This window comes from Sarcophilus harrisii, chromosome 3, assembly GCF_902635505.1.
Source record: "Sarcophilus harrisii chromosome 3, mSarHar1.11, whole genome shotgun sequence".
Classification (NCBI taxonomy): domain Eukaryota; kingdom Metazoa; phylum Chordata; class Mammalia; order Dasyuromorphia; family Dasyuridae; genus Sarcophilus; species Sarcophilus harrisii.
Window position 1 is genome coordinate 44072110 of NC_045428.1, and position 27520 is coordinate 44099629.

Here is a 27520-nt window from a genome sequence, read left to right on the forward strand (position 1 = left end):
GAGGCTGTTGATCTCTTTCAGGAAGAGATAAAGCTTGTTGTTGCCAGGAAGTTGGAGAAGGGACAAAAGAAGGCAATAAACATTTATATATCACCTAATATGGCCAGTTCCTAGGCTAAGTAACATTTTTTTTAAAGCATATCTCACTTAAGACTCATGACAACATTGGGAGGTAAGTGCATTGCTATTTCCACTTTACAGATGAGGAAACTGAGGTAGATAGAGGTCACCAAGTTATGAAATGTCTGAGCCCAGATTTAAACTCTGTTGGTCCCAACTGTAGACCCAGAGCTGTACCATACCACCCCGCAGGAAATGTTTCTGAAGGAAAACAATGGAAGAAGATGTAGGTGACTCCACTGATGAGCAAATCTAGATAGGTGAGTAATGTAGGTCAAGTAAATTGAATAAGCCCCACAAATGTGGGGGAAAGAAAAGAAATTTGAGCCCCCTTTTCTTGTAAGGACCATTTGGGGACCCTATAATCCTGCTCCATTTTATTTTTGGAAAATACAGCCAAACAAGGTGACAAGACTTGTCCAAGGTTGGGTTACACAGGAAGGGTTGGGTTTTCTGTCTCCACATCCATGGTCCTTTATGCTGCATCGTATTCTTTCATTAAACAAGTGGAGGAAATTAAGAAATAGACTACAGCTCTGGTGGGTATTAAAATCTGTCCAATAAGATAAGTCGAATAGCTAACTGTCAGGAGAGTTAGGCTGAGCAAAGAAAAGGGCCGCCATATTAAAATTGGAAAATTGACTACTTATTTGATAATTATCAGCCTTGGGCTACCTATGGTAGAAGTGATCTCAGCTATTGGGGAGACTGAGGCAAGCACATCTCTTGGACTTGGAAGCTGAGCTTCATTGGGCTATTGTCAATCAGGTAGTAATTCCTTAGGGGTAAATTTTGCATCAATACCTATATAGAGCCCCTGAGCTCCACCAGTCTTGTTCAGGTCAGAAACAGAGCATGTTAAAGCTTCCAGGCTTATCAGTGCTGAGATATGACCTACAAGAATAGCCTAAGAGAGCCGGGGATGATCCAATCTTAAAAAAACAAAACAGAACAGAATCCACCCCTCCCCCATCAAATAAATAAATGCCTTAATTATGCTAATGGCCTAGTTGTAAACTGAGAGAATAAAAGACCAATCCAAGGATGGCAAAATACAGTCCAGGTAAGAATGATACAAATTAAGTTTTATTGCATAGTGTAAATTGGTATATGGAAGATGTTGAGTAACTACATGTTGACTGATGGCACCTTATCTCTCAGGGAGAAATAGAATATATCTCTTTCATATCCAACTTTGTGAAATGTTAAAAACTAGAAGCTTGTGAGGGTGAGGGGGGACTTTGAGCTACAGCTTCCCTCAGAGCAGAGATTCTTAACCATTTTCGTCTCAGATCTCTTTGGTCTTCCAGTGAAAGCTATGTAAGGACATCTCAGAATAGAGTTAGTTTTTTGTTTGTTTTAATAAAGGAAATGCTAGATTTCAGATTGAGGGTTAGTGAAAGATAAAGATTTTTTTTCTCCCTTATCCAAGCTCATGGTTCCCCCTGAAATCCACAGATCTGTCCAGATTAAGAACCCCTTCTCTGAGGTAACAAAACACGCCGAGACCGTTATTCTAAAGCACAAAATGAAGGGCTCAGAGGGAAAGTTAGGCAACAGGTATTAGCAGAGGGGTGTAGTGGTGGCGGTGAGATAAATGGCTTCAACCCTCCATGCCCAGTTTCTGCCACACTTTGTTTTTTCCTTTCAGAGTCTTACAACGTAGTTAATTTTTTTTTTTAAAGCAACTTTGTTTCTACAATCTAGAATACATTTGAGTTTTCCTCTCCTTGAGGGCAAATGGTCAAAAGAAACAAACGGTTTCACCCCACACCTTCCTTACCTGGCTCTGAGGCAGGAGACCAAGTCGGAGCCTTGGCAATGCCCGGGCCGGGGGGCTGGGCTGCGCTCGGTGCGCGGGGCGCCCGCGGCTTGCCGGGTACCGGCGCCGGAGCAGATCGAGCCTCGCAAAGTAACTCTTGGGGAGCGAAGGGACAAACTCCAGAGCTCCAGGCGTCCGGCGCGGCGGTGACAGCGGCGGCTCCCGCTGCCGAGCTGGCAGCAGGGATTGTGCAATGAGCAGCAGGGACTCTGGGCTCACCCCCTCACGCGGGCGCCGGACAGAGGGGGCTGCTCCCCTCCATAGACCGAGCCCGGGTAGGGATGGATGGCTCCGCTCCCCTCTGCTCCGCGCTGCCCAGTCCAGTCCAGCCCTGCCTAGCCTGATCCAGAAGGACTTCTGGGCAGGGGCTGTCCAGGCGGCCACGGTTGCTTGGCTTTATAGAGGGGCGTAGCTGCAGAGCGCTGCCGGCTTCCGAGGGGCGCGGCTCGGGTTCGCTTTAGGATTATTGCCTCCTCCCCTCCCCCTCCTCTCCTCCTCCGAGAGCCCCTCCAGGACTGTCCCATAAGGCGATTTTAGCCCCGAGACGCCTCGTTAATTAGCCACTTCATCTAATCACATCCGCTAACCTAGCGGGGGTCATTTAACGGGGACTGCTGGGGATGTCTACGGTACACCGTGTCTCTGTTCCCGCCTAAGGACTAGCAGAAACTTTCCGGGCTAGAGCCGGGACCTTCTGTTCCCTTCCTCTTCTTAAGCCTGAAGTCACATTGATAAATTTCTTTTCAAAGTTCCAGAAGCCAGTTACCTTTATTCCCTTGGGACATCATCAGCGTGGACACCGAAGTAATCATGAATAATTAGAACCCAGCAACACCTAGTTCCAAATCTAGCATCCATCTCACACTGGCCGAGTGTCCCTAGGGATGTCCCTCAACTTTCAGTGCTCTAGGAGAGATCAATTATGACACTAAGTTGTAGATAAGATGCCAACTTGAATTGATAGAGAGTTTCGTAGAGTAATGGGCAAAAAAGTCCACTCACTCTCCTTGATAATAGAAATTAATAAAAGCTAAACCCAGGCAAAGTGCTAATTGGTGTAGAGGGGGAAAAAGAAGAGACATTACCTCCTTCTAAGTAGTTATAAAGTAAGACCAAATTAATTTTCTAATTCCCCAAGAATAGATATTGGCATCCCTAGAGACTTGAAGCATTCAGAAACAAGGCTAAGCTATCAAATGATCTTTGAGTAGGAAGTTAAAAAAAATCAGTAACTGCCAGAAACTGAGGTAAAAGACTGTATTATGAAGGCTTATATTTTCCTTTATTCTTAGAAAAATTGAAAATGCCAGAGACTTGGATTGGAGTTTTAGCATTATTTATATTAGCCCTTTCCATAAAGAAATTCAAGACACTTTCAACATGATTATAAGATAATTCACAATATTTCCCACCCCATCTGTCTTCTGTATATGTTTCCATAGCTTTGAAGGACTGAGAGATATGGTGTGTTGGGCTTCAAGGGCAAGGAAACATTTCTCTTTTTGAGGGGTCCTGTTAAGAGACTTCTCTGTCTCTCCAAGTATTAGATCCTAAGAAGGAGTAGTGTGGGATAGAAGTCTAAAAGATTAGGTTCTACTTTTCATTCAAAGATCAGCATTTAATAAGTGACTGCTGTATGCCAGGCATTTAAAAATAAAACGTTTCTGTTCTCCAGCAACTTAGGATTTATTGAAGAAGTCAAAATGAACTTAAGTAAATATAAAGTCATAGATTTGTGACTAAGCATATCTTTCCTTTCTCTGGCTCTTTGTTTTCCTAATCTGGAAAAAGAGGGGATTTGGAATGGATCATTTCCAAGTTCCAGATCTAAAATTATATAATGCTGGATCTTTGATTTTCTTCCTACAAGGCTTTTTTTTCTAGAAAACCATGCTACTTTCCTGGTACTAAATATCCCATCTCTAAATATTATTGTAAATTTTAAACAAATAACCTTCTTCTCCAGGTCTTGCCTTTCCACCCTTCCCAGCAACCAAGAAAATTGAAGCATGATGGGAAAGTAAGTAATTTGAAAGGATTTTTCCTCCTCCCCATAAAATAATTTCCTAGCTAAATATTTGGTTTTCTCCATCAAGAATGCAACATTGGATGCCGACATTTTATTTAATTATTCTTTCAGCTTTTTTTTTTTCAGTTAAACTCATCAGATTGTTTCATGGGGTCATAGGGTTTGGTCCAGTATCACCCAACATCTTCCTGAAAACAGTTTAGTTGAGGGTATACTCCTAATGGGGTAAAGCCATTTAGCAGCAGTGTGACTGGGGAAAAGCCATATAGCAGCAATGTGACTATCAAAATAAACAGTCAAACTTGTTTACTAATCTGACACTGGCGCTATCAGCTTTTCTTTATAGGCAACCCTGGACCTCCAGTCCATCTCTGTTCCAATGATACTATTACTGCAGAAAGCTGAATTATGATGGGTGTACTCTCCCAAAAGGGTGGGGTCTCAGAGTAAATGATATTATGCTGTCAAAAATATGCAGATGAGAAGGAAATTCCAAGAAATTGATAGAAACATTAGCCAGATAAATAGGACTTTTTAAACAGTTGATTTTTTTCTATTGCATCAACACATTACGACATATTAGTAAGATGAAATATAGTGATTTCTCCCTGTTTTTCAGGGCTGGCTACCAACTTCTGTGAGTTTTCCAAATAAGCCCCATTAAAAAAACAAAAACACAAAACTTTAGGATCATCTAATTGTATCTCAGCAATTCTTATTTGAAATTTATACATGTGGAAAAGAGTTTTTTTTCCCCAAGTCAACTTCTTCCCTTCCCCCATATATTGAATTTCTACTTTGGTGCAAAGAAATATAAAGAATAATAATACATGGTTCCTATTTTCAATATTTATAGTTTTGTTGTCAAGGTAATTCAAAATAATAAACACATAACTATGATAGAAATTAGAATGTGAGAAGAATAAGAGTTGTCATTAATTTTTCTTGACAGCTGGATGATAATGAACTTTTTTCCCCTCTGAAATATTTATATTTAATGTTCCTTATTTTTATTCATTAATTTTATTTATTTATTTTTATACATTTTTTTTAAAAATTCCTAATTGCATGTAAAATTTTTTTAGCATTCATTAAAATTTTTTTGAGTTCTAAATTTTCTTTCCCTATCTCTTTCCTTATCTCTCCCTAAAATGGTAAGCAATATAATATAGGTTATATATGTGCAATCATATGAAACATATATCCATATTAGGCATTTTGTACAAGAAGCAACAGGCCAAAAGGAAACACATACACACATATAAATAAAGAAAACATTATGCTTCAAACTGCATTCAGATTCCATCAGTTCTTTCTCTGGATTTGGATAGTATTTTCCATCATGAGTTCTTTGGAATTATCTTGGATCACTGTATCACTGAGAATAGCTAAGTCATTCACATTAGTTCATCATACAATATTGTAGTTATTGTGTATAATGTTCTTCTGGTTCAGCTCACTTTACTTTGAGACAGTTCCTGTAATCCTTCTAAGTTTTTCTGAGAGCATCCTGCTTTTAGCACAATAGTATTCCATTACATTCATACATCACAACTTGTTTAGCCATTTCCCAGTTGGTAGACATCCCCCTCAATTTCCACTTCTTTGGAACCACAGAAAGAGCTGCTCTAAATTTGTTTATATGTGTAAGTCCTTTTCCCCCTTCCTCTTCTATGGGCTCTTTAAAATATAGACCTGGTGTTAGTATTGCTAGATCAAAGTTTGATGTATTCTTTGGATTTAGTTTCCAATTGCTTCTAGAATGGTTGGATCATTTCACAGGGATAATGCTTTCTTATTTTAAAAGGTAAATTCAGTAATAGTGTATAATAAAAGGGAAAAATATTCTAGTTTGTGACATTTATTCTGCATTGGTTTATGGATCTCTTTACCCGGAGAAATGGTACAGTTAAATCTCTTGTCTCTTGTTATAATCTCTTCCCTGATGATCTCATTAGCTCTCATAAGTTCAATTATCATTTCTATCCAGATAACTTACAAATCTCTATGTTGAGACTGAGTCTTTCTGTAGAGCCTCAGTTCTGCATTACCAATTTCTTGAGTGACTATAAGACTCAAAATCAACACATACAAACAGAAATTATTCTGTTTCCTCTTCAACTTCTTAAAATAGCTCTGTCAAATATACCACCATTTTTTCCAGTCACCAAGGCTTGTGACCCTAAAGATCTCCTTGACTCTGCCTTTTTCAGTATCTCCATCAAATTCTATTAGTTGATAAATCTTGTTAACTTTTATTTCTGTCATATCTTTTATTATGTGTTATGTATTATGCATACAATCTCTATAACAGTTTATTTTTTGTTGTTGTTGTTTAAGCCTCCTAATTGGTCTTCTTCCTTCTACCATTGGTCCACAGAAGGTCCTTAGTATGTGCTTCTTGATTGATTCCTGCCACATAGCGCTGACTGGTGTTCCCCTATCCCTCAAAAATTTTAGTACCTCTCTCTTCTCCTTCCTTCCTCTCTTTACCTCTAGGATAAAATGCAAAACCTTCCCCGGATTTTTAAAGTTTACTGCTATCTTGCTTCCACAGAAATTTCTAGTTTTATTTTATGTTTCTTTCTCCATGTACTCTCCATTCAAGTTAGTCAATAAATATTTATTAAGCACCTACAACATATCAGGCACTGTGCTAAACACTGGGATACAGAGAAGGGCAAAGGACAGTCCCTGCTCTTAAGGAGCTCACAATCTAATGGCTAAAAGTCAAAATGACCTAGTTGTTTGTTTATAGATATTATTATCCCTATTTTACAGATGAGGAAACTAAAGGAAACATAGGTTAAGTGACTTGACCAGGTTCATATAGCTAGTGTCTCAGGCTAGATTTGAATTTAGGTCTTTCCAACTCCAGGCCCAGTGCTCTGTCCATTATGCTACCTAATTGCCTATTTTATAAAGAATATTACCCAGGGTCCCTAGAGGTGTTCTGCAATAGAGTATGTTCCAAGCAGCTGCCTCTTCCATTATCCCTTATTCCATTGCCTGTTACTGCCTGCAAGTGCAGCTGCCGTTCATAAGCCTGAGTGGTAGATAGAGTGTGGGGGAGGCTGGCACCCTGCTTGGCAGCAGGAAACACTGACTTTTGCAGTCTGGAGTGAAGCATCATAGGCTCAACTTAGCAAACTCAGTCCTTTCATTTTGCTTTATTTATTTCTGGTGTTACTGACCTCTTACTTCACCCCTGGATTTTCATTTAGCCTGATCCCAGTCCCTAACTTTGTTTGCAATCCTATGATCAGAATTGAAAATGAATCCAATTAAAAACATCTCTCAGGCTAGGCTCTAGGCATCAAATATATAGTTTGACCCTGGGCTAAGTTCCATCAGTCTGACCTGGGGCAGATCCACCTTGGACAGTTCACTTGTTATAAAATTTGAATGACAAATTGTATCTTGCATTTTACAAGTATTCAAATGCACCAATTATTTAAAAAAATGCTTTTAAAAAATTAGGTATATTATATATTATCCAAAGGATAATCAATCAATAAACATTTATTTAGGAAGTGCTTACTATGTCCCCAGGCACTGTGCAAGATTCTAGAGATATCCACTTAAAGGTCAGATGATTTTTTTTGCCCTCTGGAAATTTACATTTTACTAGACAATAACTTTTAAACCTTGATTCACAGACAGGTAAAAAAAGGACCTGAATGCATCTGTTATACTAGATTTCTTTCTCTCTAGACATCTCTTGGGAGAGCCAACAAGAACATTCCTAAGTCCATACAAGTGCTATGCAAAGGGGACACAGCCATGGGTGGGAAAGTAAAAGTGACTGAGGGGACCAGAAGATAATGTTTGAGTTGAGTTGAAAGAAGCCAGTAATTAAAGGTGAAGATGAAAAGAGGAAAATGTTCTAGGACTGGGATTTAGCCAGTGCAGAGGCACAGGGATAGGAGATGAATGTCATGTCACGTGTGAAGAAGAATAACTGGACCAGGAAGTTCAAACAACAATGTACTTAGAAGGAATCAACCTGTCCAAAGACCAGAGAAGTATGGAGGGATCAGCTTCTGAAAAGATATTGCAAGCAGCCAGAAAGAAACAATTTAAATACTCAAGAGCCACAATTAGGATTACCCAGGACCTAGAAGCTTCCCCCTTAATGATTGAAGGTCCTGGAATCTGATATTCCAAAAAGCAAAGGAACTGGGATGACAGTCGAGAATAAGTTATGCAGCTAAAATGAGCATTATCTTTCAGGGAAGAAGATGGACATTTAATGATATAGGTGAATTTTACCAATTTCACCAGTGTTGAACAGAGGAGTTTGTATTTGATCCATATAAAAAGTGGTATGAAATAATAAATGGAGAGCAAATCAGGAAGATTTGAGTTGAAATCCTACCTTAAACACTCAGCAGCTATGTGACCTTGGGCAAATCCATTTAGCCTTGCAGGGCAGTGGAAATTGATCAATATTAATTGAGGAAAGAGTTCCCCTACCAATGAAATTACATGTCTAAAAAATCCCAAAGATAATAAAACAATATTAGAAATTATTTGAATAGGGGATGAATGCCAGATCCATTCTTTAGGAAGATCACTTTGGTGGGTGTGTGGAGGCTAGGAAGATATTGCAATACCAGGGAAGACAGAGGCAATAGCAGCATGAACTAGGGTGGTGTTTATGTGAATAGAGAGATGTATGTGAGAGATCTGCTAGAAATAGCAAGTTCTGATAACTGATCATGTGGGGATGAATGAAAGTGAAGAACTGAGGATGACTAATTATATGGACTGCAGCATCAGAGTGGCATTTAAAATAATATTTAATGAGTATATCATACTTTTTTGAACTCACAGAATATTATTAAAAGGTAATGCAGTAGAATGAGCAGCTGTCTTCCTGCTTCCTCCCAACCCCATATTTTCCCATTTGTTAATGATAACATTTTTGTAAAATTTACAATCATTGTTTAACTACAAATTGGACAGTTTGTACTGCTTCCCATCATCTTAATTTCCAGAGATGCAAGGTGATCATATCCATAAATATAGATTAGCAGAACCCTGGAATCCTTGAAGATATTCTGAAAAGTGCTGAAGATGAAAAAAATCATAAAGTATTTTCCAAAAAAGTTGAAATAGTGAGATAGACACTAGTTTCTCCTTAAAGAAGAAATTAAATTGAGGATTGTTTAAATATTAATTGTAGAGGTGAAAAGAAGATAAAATTGTAAAAGAGTAATTCAATTTAATTAAACAGAAATCAAATGTTAAAAGCAATTAAATTTTGATGTGCATTGATTTAGTGTTTACTAAATTCAGTGAAAGAGGTATAAAGATGATTGGATAGCTCCTGCCCTCTAAGATCTCTCTCTTCCAAGGGAAATTGCCATTGCCATGGCAAATGAAAAGGAGAGGCACAAGTCAAGATTTTCATAAGGATTACAAGAAAAAGAGATCTCATAGGAAAACAGAGAAAATATCTAAGGAAGGTAATAATGGATCGTTATCTAACGAAGGTAATAATGGATCATAACGATTCATTATTACCTTCCTTAGATATTTTCTCTGTTTTCTCTATTTTCTCTGTTAAATCTAAAGAGGAAATTAGATTGAGGAACTTTTGCTTTTATCCATTACCTTAAATAAAATAGTTGAAGTTAACTATTCCATATAATAAAAATATAATTTCCTTTTCTAACAAAAACTAAGGAATTAGATTTAAAATGAAGATAAAGGAAAGACTTGGGAAAGGAAGGATTATTATTATTATTATTTTTTAGAGAAAATAAAATCCCTAATAGCTTTAAAAATGACATATGCAATAATGGAATTATTCATCCTTCCAACAAAAGCTAAAAATCTAGATAATTTTTGAGAAAGTGCTGAAAATTTATTTGAAGACAATAGAATCTTTAATTGATAATTTTTCATAAGGTAATGAATATCTACATGAGCAGTGATGATAATGTCTTAATGTACCATATTCTGGAATTTACTTACAGTAACAATAAGACAAGCTCAATTTCTTACATTTTGGATTTTCAAAAAGAAAGTTGCACATAAAAAAGTTAAACATGCATGGGGAGAATAGGAGGAATTAATTTTGAGGACAAATATGAAAATTATGCACCAGGAAAAAAATATGGCAATATAGCTGTGCTTGGGAGGAAGGGAAGGAGGTAACTGCTTCTCTATTTTCAAAATGGTTTATTCAGACAACATTCTGGACTCTGCATCCATATATATATATATATATATATATATATATATATATATATGTTGCTAATACTTCTGGTCTTCCTAATTGTCTCCATTTATTACTTATTTCCTGCCATCATCCCTCCAAAAGAGAAGAAGTTCCCCTGATCAACATAGAAGTGTCCCCAACTGATGGGAGATGGGAGAAGACAATAATTATCCTCGACATCATTATATCTCTTTCATTGAATGTGAGGATTAATATTTTATGAAGCTATGCTATAGAATCCACTGTATTCTGTAATGTGAAAATAAAATCATAGGAATGTCAAAAGGGATTATTAGAGTGTCTTGTTTTAGCCCCAGAACTAGGAAAAATGATTGTAAGGTAAAAAGGAGAAGTAGATTTCCCAGATAAATAATCTTCTTAAGAATCAGATAAGAAAAAAAGCACAATGGGTATGTTTTAGAATGTGACAGCTTCTCCCTTGTTCAGCATCTTCAAGAAAAGTTTGGATGAATACTTATTGAGGAGGAGGGTATTTAAGATAGCATATGATATCCAATGCCAAGTTCTATGATTCTAGAAGTAGAGATAATTCCCAGTGATTGAAACCCAGGGGTTTATGAATGTAGTTGGACGGAATCTGATTTGTTCCATGTATTTTCAGTCTCTGATATTTAGTTAGTTTATCCCTTGTTTCTGAAGAGGACCAATGACATCTTGGGGTAATCTTGACTCTCGCATGAATCAGATTTAAGTGACACATAGTTGCACAAAGTCATCAGCTTCAGTATTCTCTTTCAGAGTCAGCAAAATCAAGATTGCTGGTGATGGCCCCGGATGTAGTGGATGATCTTGGCATCTTTAATGTTTATAACTAAGCTCTAAGAACTCTCATACCATCTGCTTCAGCAGTTGGAACAAATTGTTTTCATCCACCCATTATGCCAGGGGAAGTCTTCACATGTTTGGGGTAGACGCGCTCCAGTTCACTTACCCTCAACTTGATTTAGTGTTTCTGCTATTTACTCTCACCCATGGCTCCAAAAACTATAACATTTTCAGTGGCTACACCCTGGTTTGCTAAAGCTAGAATACTTCAGAATGCATTTTACTTTATTATCAGTAGCTGCCATGAGGGTATAAATCTGTATAATTATTCACCATCGAGAGGTATTGATAAATGGCTGGCTTAATATTAATTAATTGAGTCAAGTAAAATGTTTATTTTTATTACAGAACATAATATATTTTATAGTACGGTTTCATAAAATATTTTGTTGGGGAATATAGTTCCATGAAAAACTCACTCAGATGCCCATATAGATATCTGGGGGAGAGGAGAAGGTGGAGGGTGATTTCTGTTGCAAATTCAGTTTTTCATAAAATGGAATTTGCTTGGTGTCCAAATATAATCAGCATATTTTTCCTTTTAAGTATGTCCCTTCTATCCTGTCTCTCAACAATATACTTTCCTTAGTAAGACCATAATTAATGATCCAAAATGCTCATGTATGAGATCATCTTAGTTTTATTTTTTGGTCAAAATCTCTCAATTGACAATTCATTTATGAAATTATAAAATGGGGGCAGGCATACCTGGCTATTAAGATACTCACAGGGAAAGACAACAATTGGCAGTAGGAAATGGGATGACAATCACACTTTAATTAAATATGGAAATATTTGGGGGTGGGGAGAGAGGCCATAAAGGCAGAGATGAGCAGTGAAAGAAATACAGATGTACAGATGAAGTGGTTTAGGTATGGGGGAATGGGATAGTGAAGGAAGACAATGTGAGGGAATATCACTCATGTAAGCATGAGTTAAACTTGGGAGCACCAGTGACATGGACCCTATGGAGATGGAAAAATACTCTGGTGGTGGTGGAGAGGGATAAGAGTTTGAGGTATCCTTTTTTCTACAGTTTTTTATTTATTTATTTATTTTTTGAGAAACAGACCAATTCCTAGCAATGGCACTTCGGTGTTGGTTCATTATCGAACGAAATCATCTAAAGCTGTTGGTAAAACTTCAAAGTTATATCTCAAAGTTATCTGCACCTTTTGATGTTCTGTTGGTTTTTAAGGTGAAAATCTAGAATTTGTCTGGAATTTACATATCACAGGACCAAAAACCTTGATGGCAGTGGCTGAGATGGCTTCACTTGTTTCAGTACATATTACTGGTATGTAAATTTTGGACAATGTATGATAACAATCTGTAAATTATGCTCCTTTGATCTTTGAGATAATTTGTATGTAACTTCCAGCTTCTCCTTTACAATCTTATTTCCTGATATTGCCTCCTTATACCAGCTACTTATAAAGTTACTATTTTGACAAGAAAGTGTGTGTGTGTGTGTGTGTGTGTGTGTGTGTGTGTGTGTTGGTCAGGAGACCAAAACAAGATAAAATTATCATATACCTCTGATTTCATTAATAAAGGGAACTTTCAGGGAGGAAACTTCCTTCATAAATGCAGGTTGGCAACTCCAATGAAACTTCTCATTACATAGAGTTGCCCAGGGGCACTGGCTGTTAGCATTAAGAACCTTGTCCATGTTCTCAGAAATATTCTGTCAAAGGCAGAATGTAAGCCTTAGTCTGCCTGATTCTAAGATTGATGAACTATATATTTATATAGCCTCTTATGTGGCTATTATTCCAATATTTTGAATTAGAATACAATAGTTAAGAAACATTTCTTCATTCTGTTTGGACTTATTCTTGCAAATTCTCAGATTTGAGAGGTTTCTCTCTGAAGAAACCTTCAGTGAGGTTTCTCACTGAAACCTTGTTGCCTGTTGCTCATTAAATTGTTCTTGTTCAGATCAATTCCATCATTATTTCTTCCCCTGTTTTTCCAGTATTGATGTTAAGCTAACTGACTGATAATTTCCTGGATCTCCCCTTTGGCACATCTTGGAGATTGGAATGATTATTATAATAATTATTTCCTTGACTCTCTTTGAAGTCCATTCATCATTCTCTATTTTCTTCAGTGCTTCTGACTTAAATAGAATCTCTTGTAAACATATTATTCATAAAAGTAAACATCTTATGGTGAGGATAATATTCATAAATGGTTCCAAGAAAAGGGAAATTAACTTTTCATTTAAAATTACTTTAAATGGACTAAATATGCTAAATCAGAGGTAGCTAGTAAAAAGTAAAGCATTAACAACTATACAAGCTTTTTTCATACTCATTAGTATTCCTATGAATAAAAAAGTGGGGAAATTATTAAAATAGGTTCATTAATGAAGCACAATGGAAAAGTACAGTTTCCTTTGCTTGGTTTTCTAGGAGCAATATGCACAGTCTTATTAAACAGCTCTCTTTGTTTGCATTCTCTCAAATAAATTGTTAATTGACCTAAAGATAGCCAGGGCAGCTAGGTGGTAGTGGATAGAGCACTGAGCCTGGAGTCAGGAAGATCTGAATTCAAATACGCCCCCAGAGGGGAAGCTAGGTGCCAGTGGTTAGAGCACCAGCCCTGAAATCAGGAGGACCTGAGTTCAAATGTGGTCTCAGACACTTAATACTTCTTAGCTGTGTGACTTTAGGCTAGTCACTTAATCCCAATTGCCACATATTTACTAGCTCTTTTGCTCTGTTCAAGTCACTTAGCTACACTTTGATTCAAATCCTGCCTCTAAAACTTACCATGTGATCCAGGGCAAACCACCTAATTCTTGAGCCTCAGTTTTTTAATCTGTAAATAGAGGGAATTAGATTAGATGGCATGTGATGTCTATTCCATACAAGAATCCATGGAATCTCATGTCTCCATTTTTTATCTTCCATATGTCTCAATGTCTCCTTATTTACTACAAGGTCAGAGCCAGAAGGGACATTAGAGACCAATCCTCTTATTTTTGGAAACTGAAAATAAGAGAAAAGGGTCTTTTTCCAAGGTCACCCAGCTAAGTTCCCATTTCAAGGTGTTTTCTCTTTTGTATCTTGACATTGAAGAGAGGATTAGCAAACAGGAGGGTCCTGAAGGTGGAGGAGAGATTGGAGGAAGAAGTGAGAGGAAGGATGAAGAAAGAGACAGCAGGCAGGGTTGAAACCCACCTTGGTTGACTTCCCACTCTTCCCTAGGATCAGTCTCTGTTTATCTTCAACTGTGCCCTGGTAGAGGAAAGCTATGGACCAAGGTATTTTTGTCACCTGTCGCATAGTACCATCAAAGCAGAAACATTACTCTTAATTTCACTGCAGTACGCCCACGCTCTGTCCTGTGATTTATGAAGTTTTTTTTTTTTTTTGTTTGTTAATTTAATGTGGCCAATTTTGGAATATAAGGTGCTCTATCCCCAGGGAATTAAGTAATCAAAGTATCACTGCACTTAATTAATGTTCCTCAATTAACTGAAGCCAGATGTTATGATTGACCAAATGAGATCTTTTTGTACAGAAAAATGATAGGGGATTTTGAAAAGAAAATTACTTGACAAAAGTAGAATGTGATTAACTACTTGCCTTTTTTTTTTTTTTAAAGTTAACAACTTAGTCATTATCAGAGACTGGAGAGCTGGAAAGATTTTAGAGCTCATCCTATCCATTTAACACAAAAAGAAACCAAGACACAAAACTTAAATACTTGATCCAAGAAGACAAAGGTTTTAAATAGCTTAGCCAGACTTTGTTCCCATTTCCTTTAATTCCAATTATGATATTATTTTTACTACCCCATCCTGAAGAATTCCACAAAATACCAGAATTGGATCTTGACAGAATTTAGCTTAATTCTTTTATGTTTTTACTTTCCAGATGAAGAAGATAGAAGAAGTGTTTTGTCTAAGCTTGACCAGTTAGTTACAGAAATGGAATTAGATCCTAGATTTTGGGTTGTAACTGAGCTACCTTATAAATTATAACTTTTATTATTTCTATATATGTAGTGTAATGTCAATGGCAAATGGCACAAAGCTAACTCAATGAATGACAGAAATAGGATCCCAAAAGATCTTAATAGGCTAGAGTGTTGGGCTAAACCTATTAGGAAGAAATTACATAAAATCACATAAAAGATTAATGGATAGGCTATGGCTAGTTAGTACTTTATCTAAAAACAACAACAGTAAAATGACCTGCAAAAGCAATCGCCTGGAGATTTTAGTGGACTCTAAACTCCATTTGAGTCAACATATAATATATTAAGCCAGAAAGGCTGCTGTTTTAGGCTACATTGAGAAGAGGAAAGATGAGGAGATTATGGTCTCACTGTATTTTGCTATTTTTCTATATTTTGAATATGTTTCAAATCCTTTTTCTGTTACTTATTACCTTTGTGACTTTGGACTGAACCTTTCCAGGCTTCACCAATTTCATCTACAAAATGAAGGTTGGCTTCTCTCCAGCTCTAAAATTACGATAATATTTTGATATATTTTGGGTATTGATTTGATTTGATTTTGTAGTCACACATTTCTCATATATATTTTAAGATGTGTGTGGATGTCTATCTTGAGCATGGAAGATGAAAGGAAAGAATATATGGTATTTTATTATAAAATGATTTAACAAAGGCCCCCAAATTCAGTTTCAGCCCTGACTCCAATATTTTCAGCAATGCTAAGAAAAACAAAATGTCTTTTACTGATTTTCTTCCCCTAGAATTAGATGACCATGTTTACTTATTATTATTCCTTCAATAGAGAAGCTGTATAAAGCATTGGTGACTTGAATTAGGGGAAATCTCTTTACAACTGTGCTGTTTACAACCAAGAGTTTTCATTTGGTACTTGGAATATGGAAGTCAAATACACAGGCTTCCTAGAATTCCCTTCAGCTTCAGGATGGAGCTAGGAGAGAAGTGAGTCCTGACTATTAAGCCTTTAAGTACTAACTACTGAAATGCAAGTAGTTCAAGGATCTCTCTTGGAAATGGGCTTGAGTGAGGAAATGTTGATATGAAGTTTTGAAACTTATAAATTTTCCTGAAAACTTAAGAAACTTGCCTAGAGTCACACAGCTAGAATGGGTTAGAGAGAGGATTTGAACTTAAGTTCTGCTTGGGCCAGCAGTTGCTTCTAAGGATGTCCAGTTGCTTCTAAGAATTTATTTATTACAGATAATAAAAATCTGTCTTCTCCCAAATGCTTGAATCAATCAATCCCTATGGTCATGTTTATACCTTTTTAAGATGAAGGAGAAAGAGAAATAAATTTCATGGAGGAAGCCCATATTGTTTTTCATTGATTTCAAAGGCATACTTACTATCTTAGCAACTCAATTGATTTTCCTTGTTTTATTTTTTATACATGCCACAAAGCAGTTGTGATTTTCAATTCTAGTGATTGTAAAGAGTGGATTCTGTAGGGTAAGTTGTGGTTGGGGTGATTTCTCAACCACCAAGATGTTGTTTGCATTGCTTAATAGTGTCTGAAATCGGTATGGGACTAATGTATAGTTAATCATTTAAAGACTGTCCCCTTCTAACATAAAGCATGGGGTTTTTTAAGAGAGCAAATTTAAATACAATTTGTGCTAATAACGCATTACAGTAGACATTTGTACCTAGGGGAAAAGGGAAGGGACTTTAATGGGTTTTAAAGTATACTGCAATGCAAATTTATTTTTGGCACTACTGTATCTTGAAATTTTCTTTTGTTTTTTAATGAGCTATGTTTACTTTTATCTTAATTTTAATCTTTGGAGATGATTTATAACAATGAAAAGCTACTTTAGTCTTACTTGTTGCTTATATGGGGAAAAGAACTCTTATTCCATGTGTGATGGTTCCTTCCAATTCTGAGATCCTATGAATTAATTGCTTTAAGCAGTGTGATTCTTGGACATTTTTAGATAATGGCATCATGATGATTCTCTCAGTATGCTAGTAGGCTGTACTTGGTTCATTTATTTATTTATTTATCTACTTTATCATCTAAGTTTGGATTTTTAATTTCATTGGTGTAGGTAACTCCCAGGGTGGAAAAGTTCTTCCACTGATACATATAGGAAATTCAGAATCATAGATCAAAAGCTAGGAGGAATTGTAGAGATTTTCTAGCCTTATTCCACCAAATTTACAAACAAAACCAAGAGTTTTCATTTGGTACTTGGAATATGGAAGTCAAATACTTAGAATTCCATTCGGCTTGAGGATGGAGCTAGGAGAGAAGTGAGCCCTGACTATTAAGCCTGAATTTTTCTGACTCTTCGTCCAGCAGGGAATTTCTAGAAGCAAAGAGAGATGATGCAACAGCTTCTGCTATAGGCAGGACCTGTTTCTAGGTCTTCTTGACTTCTTTGTGTGTCTTGTCTTTCAGGGGCATGAAGATATTTTAATAATTTTCACTGACCCTCAAGAAAGAGTCATTATTTTTTAAATTAAAGTTTATTTATTTAGGTTATAGCTGTACATTCATTTCTTACATATTTCCATAAGAGTCATGTTGGGAGAGGAAAATCAGAATAAAAAGGAAAAACCAAGCGAAAAAAAAAAGAAAAGAAAAAGGTGAAAATACCATGCATTGATGGACATCCAATCTCCATAGCTCTCTCTCTGTATGTGGTTGGTGTTTTCCATCCAAAGTGTGTTGGAATTCCTTCAATCTTATGAATTGGTGAGAAGAACCAAGTTTATGATCATTGATCATCTCACAATCTTGTTCCTGTGTACAATGTTTTCCTGATTCTGCTTCATTCAGCATCAGTTCATGTAAATCTGTCTGGGTTTACTAAATCACCCTATTTATCATTTTTTATAGAACAATAGTATTCCATTTTTTCATATAATTTATTCAGCAATTTCCCAATTGATGGGCATCCACTCATTTTCCAATTCTTTGCCACCACAAAAAGAGCTGCTACAAACATTTTTGCACATGTGGGTCATTTCCCCTCGTTTCTGATTTCTTTGGGATAGAGACCCAGTAAAGACACTGCTGGGTCAAAGAGTATGCACAATTTTATAGTCATTTGGGCATGCTTCTTAATTGCTATCCAGAATGGTTGTATCAGTTCACAACTCCACTAACAATGCATTAGTGATGCATTAGTGTCCCAGTTTTCCCAAGTATTCTCCAACACTTATCATTATCTTTTCTTGTCATCTAAGCCAATCTGAGAGGTGTGAGGTGGTACCTCAGAGTTGTTTTAATTTGCCATTTCTCAAATCAATACTGATTTAGAGCATTTTTTTCATATTGACTAGAAATGTGAGCCACAATTTTTTTTTTACAGAAAGATTATCATAATTTTCTAGAAATAGTTAGGAAGGGGTGTTTGAAGAAGCTGGTCTTTGGTGAAACTCTCCTTCCTTAGAGTTATTCTCACCTGCCCATCCTCACTTCATTTGCTTTAATGATTTTTTATTTCATTCCCAGCTGTGAACTTTGTCCCATAATTATTGATGGGGGTAAAAAAAGAGCAGATTTGGCCCGACACCAGTGCTTGGAGAGAGCAATTAGACCTGGAAAGATTAACAAACCTGGTTCTGTTTTTGGAAGCGGAAGGGAGGAAATAAGGGCTAAGAAATGTTGCATCAACAATATTTTGAATGGCAAAGAAAAAGGATTCAGAAGAGAAATTATTACAAGGCTGTGATTCAACTACCCCCTAACTTAATCTTCTGCAAATAGGTCCAATCACAAAGAAGGCTAAGAATAGGGAAAAGAGAAGTAAATCACTTAAATGTTCATTTGTCTGTGGTCATCACAGCCTTTAATTATTTGTTTAATCTAATTTCCTTAATAAGAGGATCTGGATGATGGGATTGACTTTGTGGAGTGCCCTTTATTGGGAGATGTTCATGCCAATTGTATAGTCTGGATTACTTGGGTCCATATTCCACTTCAAATATTTCTTAGCTAGATGATCCTGGGCAAATCTCAACATCTTTTCATGCTTCAGCTTCTTCATCTGCAAAATGAAGGCTTGAACTCAGTTGTCTCTAAAGGACATTAGCTCTCTGTCTAAGATCCTGCCAAAATATCTTTAGTTCTTGCCTTCAAATTAGGGCTGTATATATGTAACACCACAACTTTCTCAATTTATTTATTTTTTGTTTGAAAAGTTGTACTGTTTTGTGGCATTCTAAACAGTATTAACAAACTGGTCAGATTTTTTTTTTTTTTTAAGCAGTTTTAATGTGAGAAACTTTGTTATTTTGTTTAAAAAAATTATATTTGAAGTATCTTAACCACAGTTATTTCTTTCTCTTTTTTCCTATTAATGTCAAAATTGTTAAGAGATATTTATGTAGGCATAGCTTTCTATAAAGGCTAATGGCTATTATTATTAGGTAATGAAAACTTTCAGGGTTCCATTCAGCTGATTCCTTTTAAGTCATGTATCACCTTCTAAATGTATTTTAAATCAGGTTGAATGAGGGCTTGATAACGAGAGGAACTAGACCTAAGATTTCTGTGAGATAGGGGAACTTCTGGATAAGTAAATTAATTCCCTTTACCAAAGCAGGTCAGTTCCTTTTCTGTGGCTTCCAGCCTTAGAGAATTGCCTAAAGCATTGTGAGGTTAAGGATTTGAATCCAGATCAAAAGCTAAATATACATCTTAGAGAAACTAGGACACACTATTGTCTATAGAACACTGCACCTGGAGTCAGGAAGAATCATCTTCCTGGGTTCAAATCCATTCTCAGACATTTAATAGCTATGTGCTCCTAAGCAAGTCATTTAATCCTGTTTGCCTTAGTTTGCTCATCTTTAAAATGAGCTGGAGAAGAAAATGGCTGATTGCTCCAGTATCTCTGCCAAGAAAACCATATGGAGTCATGAAGAGTCATACATGACCAAACAATACAACAAATATAAATTCTAAGATATCTCTCTATATATTTATATAAATAAATTATATATATAAGATTTATCTGATATATATATATATATAATACATATGTATGTAAAACTGCAAATTATGTGCATACATATACATCTATTAAAATCTAATTAATTCTGAATATAAAAAACAGTTAAGTGATTTTATGGCCTTTAAGAGATTTCAGATATTAAAAATATATTGAAATCCCCCCCACAAATAATGAAGTTACATTAAAATTGTTATTTTATTTGTACAGCTTAGATCAGGGCCTCAACTTGAAGTCTGTAAACTTATTTTTAATGTTTTAATATTTTAATAACTATATTTCCAACATAATTGATTTTCTTTGCAATCCTATGTATTTTATCCTCTATATTTAAAAGCATTGCTTTGAGAAGGGAAGAAATGAGTATTTTACTCAGTGACAGGCTCTGTGCTAAGTGCTTTAAAAAGGGATCTATCAATTTTACCAGGCTGCCAAAGGGGTCCATGATACAAAAAAAAAAAAAAAAAAAAGTGGTTTAGATGAATAATAGAAAAAAAATTAAACCCAAATCAAGGAGATTTAATAGTCGTATAGATACATTCCTATTTTAATGGAAAGGACTAAAGTCATTTTTACATGTATCTGATCTATTATATGTATATTAAATAGACATACGGACACACATTATATATACACATGTACGTATATATGGGTATATATAAATAAATAACCTTTCTCTTTTGGTGGTATTGTGGAGGAGGGGAATAGTTCATTAAAATAAAAACAAGTATCAACAAAATCTTAACTGTTAACATTGATCTTGCTTGAATTCAAGCCGTCATCCTGTCATCTTTCTTTTCTTCTATTTAAACTCAGGAACTGGTCAGCAACTACAAGTCAATGAATAAACAATTGCAAAAGCCCCAAGCAACAGGACTGTCAATATGGTCATCAGTGAAGCGTGAAGAATCTGAATCTTGTTTTTCATAAATTACTTAAATCATTTTTGTTCTTTGATATATTTGCTTCATACTAATTCATACCATCATATTCTCCCCATGCATGATGCATCTGTAAATTGGAAAAACCGTTTTATCTTGAAAGTAGGATGTCACCGTAAACAAGTTATCATCAGTTAAATTGAGCCACCTACTATGCCAGTAATTTCCTTAATTTATTTAGAAAATGCATTCAGCACATAAAGATCCCCAGGTTCAAATACAAAGAATTGAAAGAAGTGAATATTTAAAGCAATGATGGGACAATTTCCCAGGATACTGAATCTTTCTGAGTCATATTAATAAAGCTTTGCCTTAATAAGACAAATAAATTAAGAGGTCCAAACACAAAGACTATCCCTGAATGTCCTTCCTTTTGGATTTCTTTGAATCACAGTGGTAGTCTAGCCATTGTTAGATAATATTCAGCATTATCTACTTTTCAACTTATGTTAATGGCCTTGCATAGAAACTTGACATTTCAGTGCTTAGTTGAGAATGAATTCGTTGTGGACTGTGCTATATAGCAAAGGCAGAATTCTTGCTAGAACTAGGCTATTTGTTAAAGGCCCATGGGACTGGTGGGATTTTGAAATTTCAAAAATTCCTAATTCTCTGGGGCCAGAGGTTTATTAAATACCTTCTTATTAAATTCCTATTAAATTCCCTTCAGGGAGATTGAGTTATTTTGGAATGAGAATACAAAATAGGGACTGCAGAAAATTCTGTTTGGTAATGGGACTGATTATGCTGAGTTCTATGAAAGAGGAGAGGAAGATGTGGTTGAGAAGGAACTCTAGTCTGTGTCAGAACCTGGCAGAAACACAAGGAGAGACAAGGAGTTAATAGCCAGTAGCTTTGGTCAGAAGGATTTAGGAAGTTGCACATGTCAAAGACATCAACATCAGCTAGAGATCAGGCAGTGTAAATGAGGTGCTGGGGCTAGAGCTGGAAATAGGTAAAGACTGAAACCAAATTGAAGCCAGTTTGATTACTGAGAGATAGGATAAAATCCAACAGGATGTTAAAAAGAGGCAGAATGAATGAATGAAAAAGCTTTTCTTAAACATTTACTATATACAAAGCAAAAACCTTAAACTTAGAAGCAAGGTATAAAAAATTACTGAAATCCATGATAAAAAAGACCTCGTACTGAAGTGGGTCCCTCTTGATACAGAAAGGAGGAAACCCAGATCTGGTAAGCCTTCTCACTGTGCCCATCACCTCGAAGTCTGTGGATGTCTGTGTCTGAGGAGTCATTGTTCACCGTTTCCTTTGGAAGTATCAGGTCCCTAGCTTAACTTTATAAGAGAAACCACTATATGGAAAGTCAGAATTCTGACCTCACAGTTACTTACTGTAGGGGTAAGAAATGAGGATAAGGGAATATTTCAGGGGGGATATTACCTATTCAAAAGCCACTCAATTCAAAATAATCTGTGCCAACGAAACAATACTGGTAAAGGTTGTTGCTGCAAGTACCATCACTACTGAAGATTCACTTGTGAATGCCCTCCACAGGTGGCTGGAGGTGAGAAACTCTTCACAGTCCTAGGAAGAACATCCATCTCAGTCAAGTCCATCCTCCTCTATCATATGGATAATTATGCTCTGTCCTTCAATAAACTTGAATATGTCAGTTATACATTGAATTACTTTTTTTAGTGATAGGGTAATAATTCTTACCACTTAATTGTCCATTTAAAAATATTTGCTATTAACTTGGAGAAGAAGGAGAGGGAATAAATAGGGGGGACTGGTTCCTTCTCTCCTTAAGATCACTTCAGACCTAGGTGTTGCCAAAATTAGAATTGCAGGCATAAGTTCCAGAAGTTATAAGAGTAACTTGAAAATCAGCATATTTCAATACTAAAAAATGGAAAAGCTACTGCTAATAATATAGTCTGCCCATGAATTCAAGAGATTCATATTGTTGTTAAGCTCTGGGAAAAATTGTAAATTATTTAGAGTTTTCATTTAGGAATCCTTAATTAAAAGCATCCCACTGCATCACTAAGGAATAGTGGAAGTCAGAACAAAATATATGCTAATTCATAGAAATTCGTAGTGGGTAAAAAAAGAGTAGATAAGAAATGAGGCAACTCTTACAGACAAATGGATATAAGTCAGTCAAGCATATCCCATGGCATTTCCAAATAAGTTTTCTGTGAAGTTTGAGACTGAGATTTCCCCAGTGTCAGTCTTATTTTATAAGATTCCCAATAGATACCATTTCCAAGGAAATCCCTGGAGAAATCTTTAGGCAGTAATTGTCATTTGGCTCAAATGATCCTCCAGGGATTTCTTAAATCTAGGCTTAAACAAATTAAATTTGCTTTTATTTACAGTCTCTTTACCTAACTTTCTACAACGCTATTAATCTCTTAAATTGACTTCTCGCCCCTCTTTCTATTTCTACCTTAATTACTGCAAATGGAACCACATGTTTCTTGTTGAAAACACTTTTTTTTATTTTCCATTATCATTTTCGCAAAATGTACTTTCTGGGATTTTTCATAGAACCACTATTTCTTCATAAGGTTTTCCATCTGGGTGGGCCTCTTCTTTCTCCTCCTCCATAGAGGATTCAATCTCCTTATCTCATCCTGAATCTATTTTCTCTCAGCTTCTTCTCTGTTGCTATCCTCCACCCCAAAAGATATACTTTCAGTTTTATATTTCAATTACTGGCTGAGAAGGTTACAAAAATAATTTCCTTTTAAAAAAAAGTCTCAATAGGAACCAAGAGAAGATTCTACAATCAAACTCTAATATTAAGAAAAATATTCATAATCTCTAATGACTTACACTTAGAATTTTTTTTTTTAAATCTCTTTTATAGACAATGTGGAAGAGGCTATTAAAAAGCAATCATTAAACTGATTGTTTTATGAGGGAAAATCAGAATGAGATTGCATGCCAGAAAGAGTTTTATCAGGCTTTTTTTTTTTTTTGGTTCTTGTGATTTTGATATTTTATGTAAATGTTAAAGACATATATACATTGCTTTCACAAGTTCCTTAGGGAAAGTGGTCTTGTTCCTACTTGGATGGTTGATTTCCTTCATTCTCAAAGTTGATCAGAATGGCATCACTATGTTAGAGCCAAGTTACATTGTGTCTGACTATGACTCAGACTGCTCAGACTGAGCTCAGAATGCTCTGTCACAAATAGTCCCCATGAATATTTGGGGTGGATTTCCTAACCTTGTGCATCTCTCATTTCTTCTGGGCTAATTCAATTCTACTTTGCTCATAGAGCCCAGCACCTTCTCTGATGAGGGCACACCTTGCTGGGCTGTCCTGTATCAGTGTCTCCCATGTCATACAATTAAAGTTCTTAAGGGAGACCTTGAGAGTATCTTTGTATCACTTTTTCTGACCACCTTGCCAGTGCTTGCCCTGTGTGAGTTCTCCATAAAACAATCTTTTGGCAAGTGTACATTTGATATTTGAACAATGTACCCAGCCCACAGAGTTGTGCTTGGCAGTTTAGTTTGAAGAAAGATCTCAGTGTCTGATATTTTATCCTGCCAGGTGATCTTCAGAATTTTCCTAAGACAATCAAATGGAAGTGATTCAGTTTCCTGGCACAGTGCTGGTAGACTGTACAATAATGAAGTCAGCTCAATGGCTCCATAGATCTTCAGTTTGGTAGTCAGTCTGATACCTCTCCTTTCCCCAGCTTTCCTTCAGAGCCTCCCAAACACTGAGCTAGCTTTGGCAATAAGTGTGTTAATCTCATTATCAATGTTGACATCTCTGGAAAATATGCTGCCCAGGTAAGAGAACTTATCCATAGCATTCAAAACTTCACCATTTGCTGTCACTGATGGTTCCACATATAGATGGCATGGTGCTGACTGATGGAAATGTTTTCTTGGTGTTAATTGTTAAATCAAAATTAGCACAAGTAGCAGAGAATTGGTTTCACTCTTAAAGGATAATGTAATTATATCATGATCACAATATTTCTCTTTGCCTTTACCTCTGCCTTTATCCTTATTTCACACCTGGAAATATGCCCCCTGAAATCCCCTAGTTTCTTTGTTTATCAATTTCTCCAATTTCGATTACAATCCATTCCATTCCATTCACTCCATTTTCAGTTATATATGGACCACCACCCCAATTAGTATTCAAACAAGACTTGTCTAACATTTTACACACACTCATTTTTTATATCCTCACAAGAATCCTATGAAATGCTATAGTTATCATCCCACTTTTGCAGATGAGATTTAACAGATGTGATTTCCCAATAATTTGGCTGGAAAATATAGGTACTAACAGAGATAGGACATGGGGAAAAGAATTCAAAGGGGAAGATTGAATAGCTGAACTTGTCAACTGTAGTATAAAAAAAAATCCCAAAGTAGCAGTTTTATGGTAGTAGCAAGGAACTGGGAACAAACCAGACAATGGTTTAGCAAGTTGTGATGCATTTTCCTCCTACCTCTTCATTATCCTTATTCGTTTCCTTTGGTATATCATCATACATCTCCCACTTACTGAGGTGAATGTCTTCCGAGACTGTTCTCAAGGCACTATCCTCTTTTTTCTCTGTATTTTCTTTTAAATGTTCCTAATTTCTATGGTTTCAATTATGATTTTTGCCAACTTCTGTGTAAAGCTGGAGGCTAGAGATGGAGGCTGAGAGGTTGTGATGAAATTATTGAAGAACCTGGCAAGAAGAGACTTGCTTGTTCTAGTATCTCTGCTGAATTCTCCAGAACATGTCCTTCATTTTCCGTTGGCATTTTAAATTCATTGTATCCAAAATGGAAATGATTAACTGTCCCTCTAAATTCGCTTTTCCAAGTCTTCTTATTGCAATTGAAAAACTACCAGTCTTATAATCACTTAGTTTTTACAACCTCAGAGTTATGGTATCCTAGATTTAGAACTGAAATTCAGCATTTAAAATAATATATTTTGAGACTTTCATTTTAGGATTGAAGAACAGAGAGAAATGACTTACCTCATATCACACTGACAGTAGGTAGTGGAAGCAATATTTAAAACCGTCTATATCTTCAGAACAAGTATACTGTCCACCACATCATGCTTCTGTATCTCTGATTTTTGCTTCTTCCTCATCCTCCATATTCAGTTGTCAAGTTATTTTGATTCTACATTTCTCTCCTTCATCCCCTTCTAATCACTCATTCTGCTATTATCTTAGTCTAAATTCTCATTACTTTTCAGCTGGATTATTGGAATATCCTCTACTGATCAATCTTCCTCCTTTTATTCTCTCTCCTCTCCAATCCATCCTCAATGTAGCTGCCAACATATTCTTCCCAGGGTATGAATTTGACCATGTCCTTCTTTTTTGCTCAGACATCTTCAGTGGCTGCTTATGACTGCTGGGAAAAAGTGCTAACTTCTTATCCTGACATTTCAAGTCCTCCACAATTTGGATGCAAATTCGAGTACTCTATGTTCTGTGCCATGATCCTGACATACCTTTTCTGATCTTTTTGCCTTCACACAGGCTGTCCGCCCATCCTAGAATATATTATCTTCTTATTCCATGTCTTAGAATCTGAAAAACTTAGCTTAGTTGTCACTTCCTCCATTTGTTACTTTCCTGATCCTCTGAAGTATGAGTGCTTTCTTCTTCCTCAAATAATCTACTTATCTGTGTCCATATCGTATCTCTCAATAGAATATAAATTGCATGTAGACGTGTCCTCTTTCTGCACCCATGTGATTTGCCTTTGAAAATGCAAAATTTAATTTTTAAATGCCTAACTAAAACAATAAAACTTCTAATGCAATTAAGCTGATTAAAATTAAGTTGATTAAGTTGATTTTATTGGGTTGGACAGTGAAGTAATAAACAATGAAATTGATAAAAATAAATAGCGACCTTTTTTTTATTGAATCCCCAGAACAGTAAAACTTTCATTAACTTGGTTATTTTGGAATTCATTGTTTTTAAGCTCTATAAAAGTGTTATTTTAATCAAGTTTATTTATTTAAAATTTCTTTCCTTTATCTTCCCTGTATAGGAAAAAGTTCTGCCAATTTGCAGATAGTACAATTTTCACCTGTGTCTTAATATGTAATGAAGAAGGAAAAAAATCTCACCTCAACAACACCTCAACAACAACCTCAGTACACCTCAATAAAACACCTCAATAACTTCTGAGTGACTTCTGTTTGAGAAATATGTTCTCTGAAATTCTGAATAGTGTTGGTTTTCTTAAACTCTTTCTTTGGAGTTAGATAAGTTCCAGAGAGGAAAAAAGTCAACCATATATGGACAAAGCATGATCCTTGCCTTTCCTTGAATGTTTCTCAAATTGGACTATGTTTCTGATCCTTTTTCACATACTTCAATATTCATTCCATTCACTTAAAATACACAAACCTTCAACCTTAACACCTTTAGAAGAAAAACAATTATTTGAGGAAATAAATGAAATAAAATAACCACACCATATTTCAAGAAAAAGTCTCAGTGGCCCTTGCTTTATTGAGGCGAGTTTGTGTGTCTGCGGGTGAAACAATAAATGTTTACTGTGATTTTTTTTGTGTGTGCATCTGTTTTATGAGTGCTTCAGTGCCCATCTGCAGT

The 27520-nt window shown here is 36.0% G+C and overlaps 1 protein-coding gene and 1 long non-coding RNA gene across 4 annotated transcripts in view; one reads left to right on the forward strand and one right to left on the reverse strand.

Annotated features, from left to right (window-relative positions):
* AGTR1 (angiotensin II receptor type 1) overlaps positions 1 to 2397 on the reverse strand; it is a 48236-nt gene extending 45839 nt beyond the window's left edge. The window contains exon 1 of the mRNA XM_023500762.2: positions 1904 to 2397. The gene's annotated coding sequence lies outside the window, so the exon portion shown is untranslated. The remainder of the gene's footprint in view (positions 1 to 1903) is intronic.
* LOC111720082 lies at positions 595 to 27520 on the forward strand. 3 transcript variants are annotated; one of them, XR_002769944.2, is made up of 4 exons: positions 595 to 1183; positions 3909 to 3962; positions 12245 to 12343; positions 20814 to 22601. It is a non-coding gene; the product is annotated as an uncharacterized LOC111720082 (long non-coding RNA). The 3 variants fall into 3 exon arrangements; XR_002769943.2 differs by lacking the exon at positions 20814 to 22601 and adding an exon at positions 26952 to 27520 and having other exon boundaries at positions 596 to 1183; XR_004232771.1 differs by lacking the exons at positions 12245 to 12343; positions 20814 to 22601 and adding an exon at positions 26952 to 27518 and having other exon boundaries at positions 597 to 1183.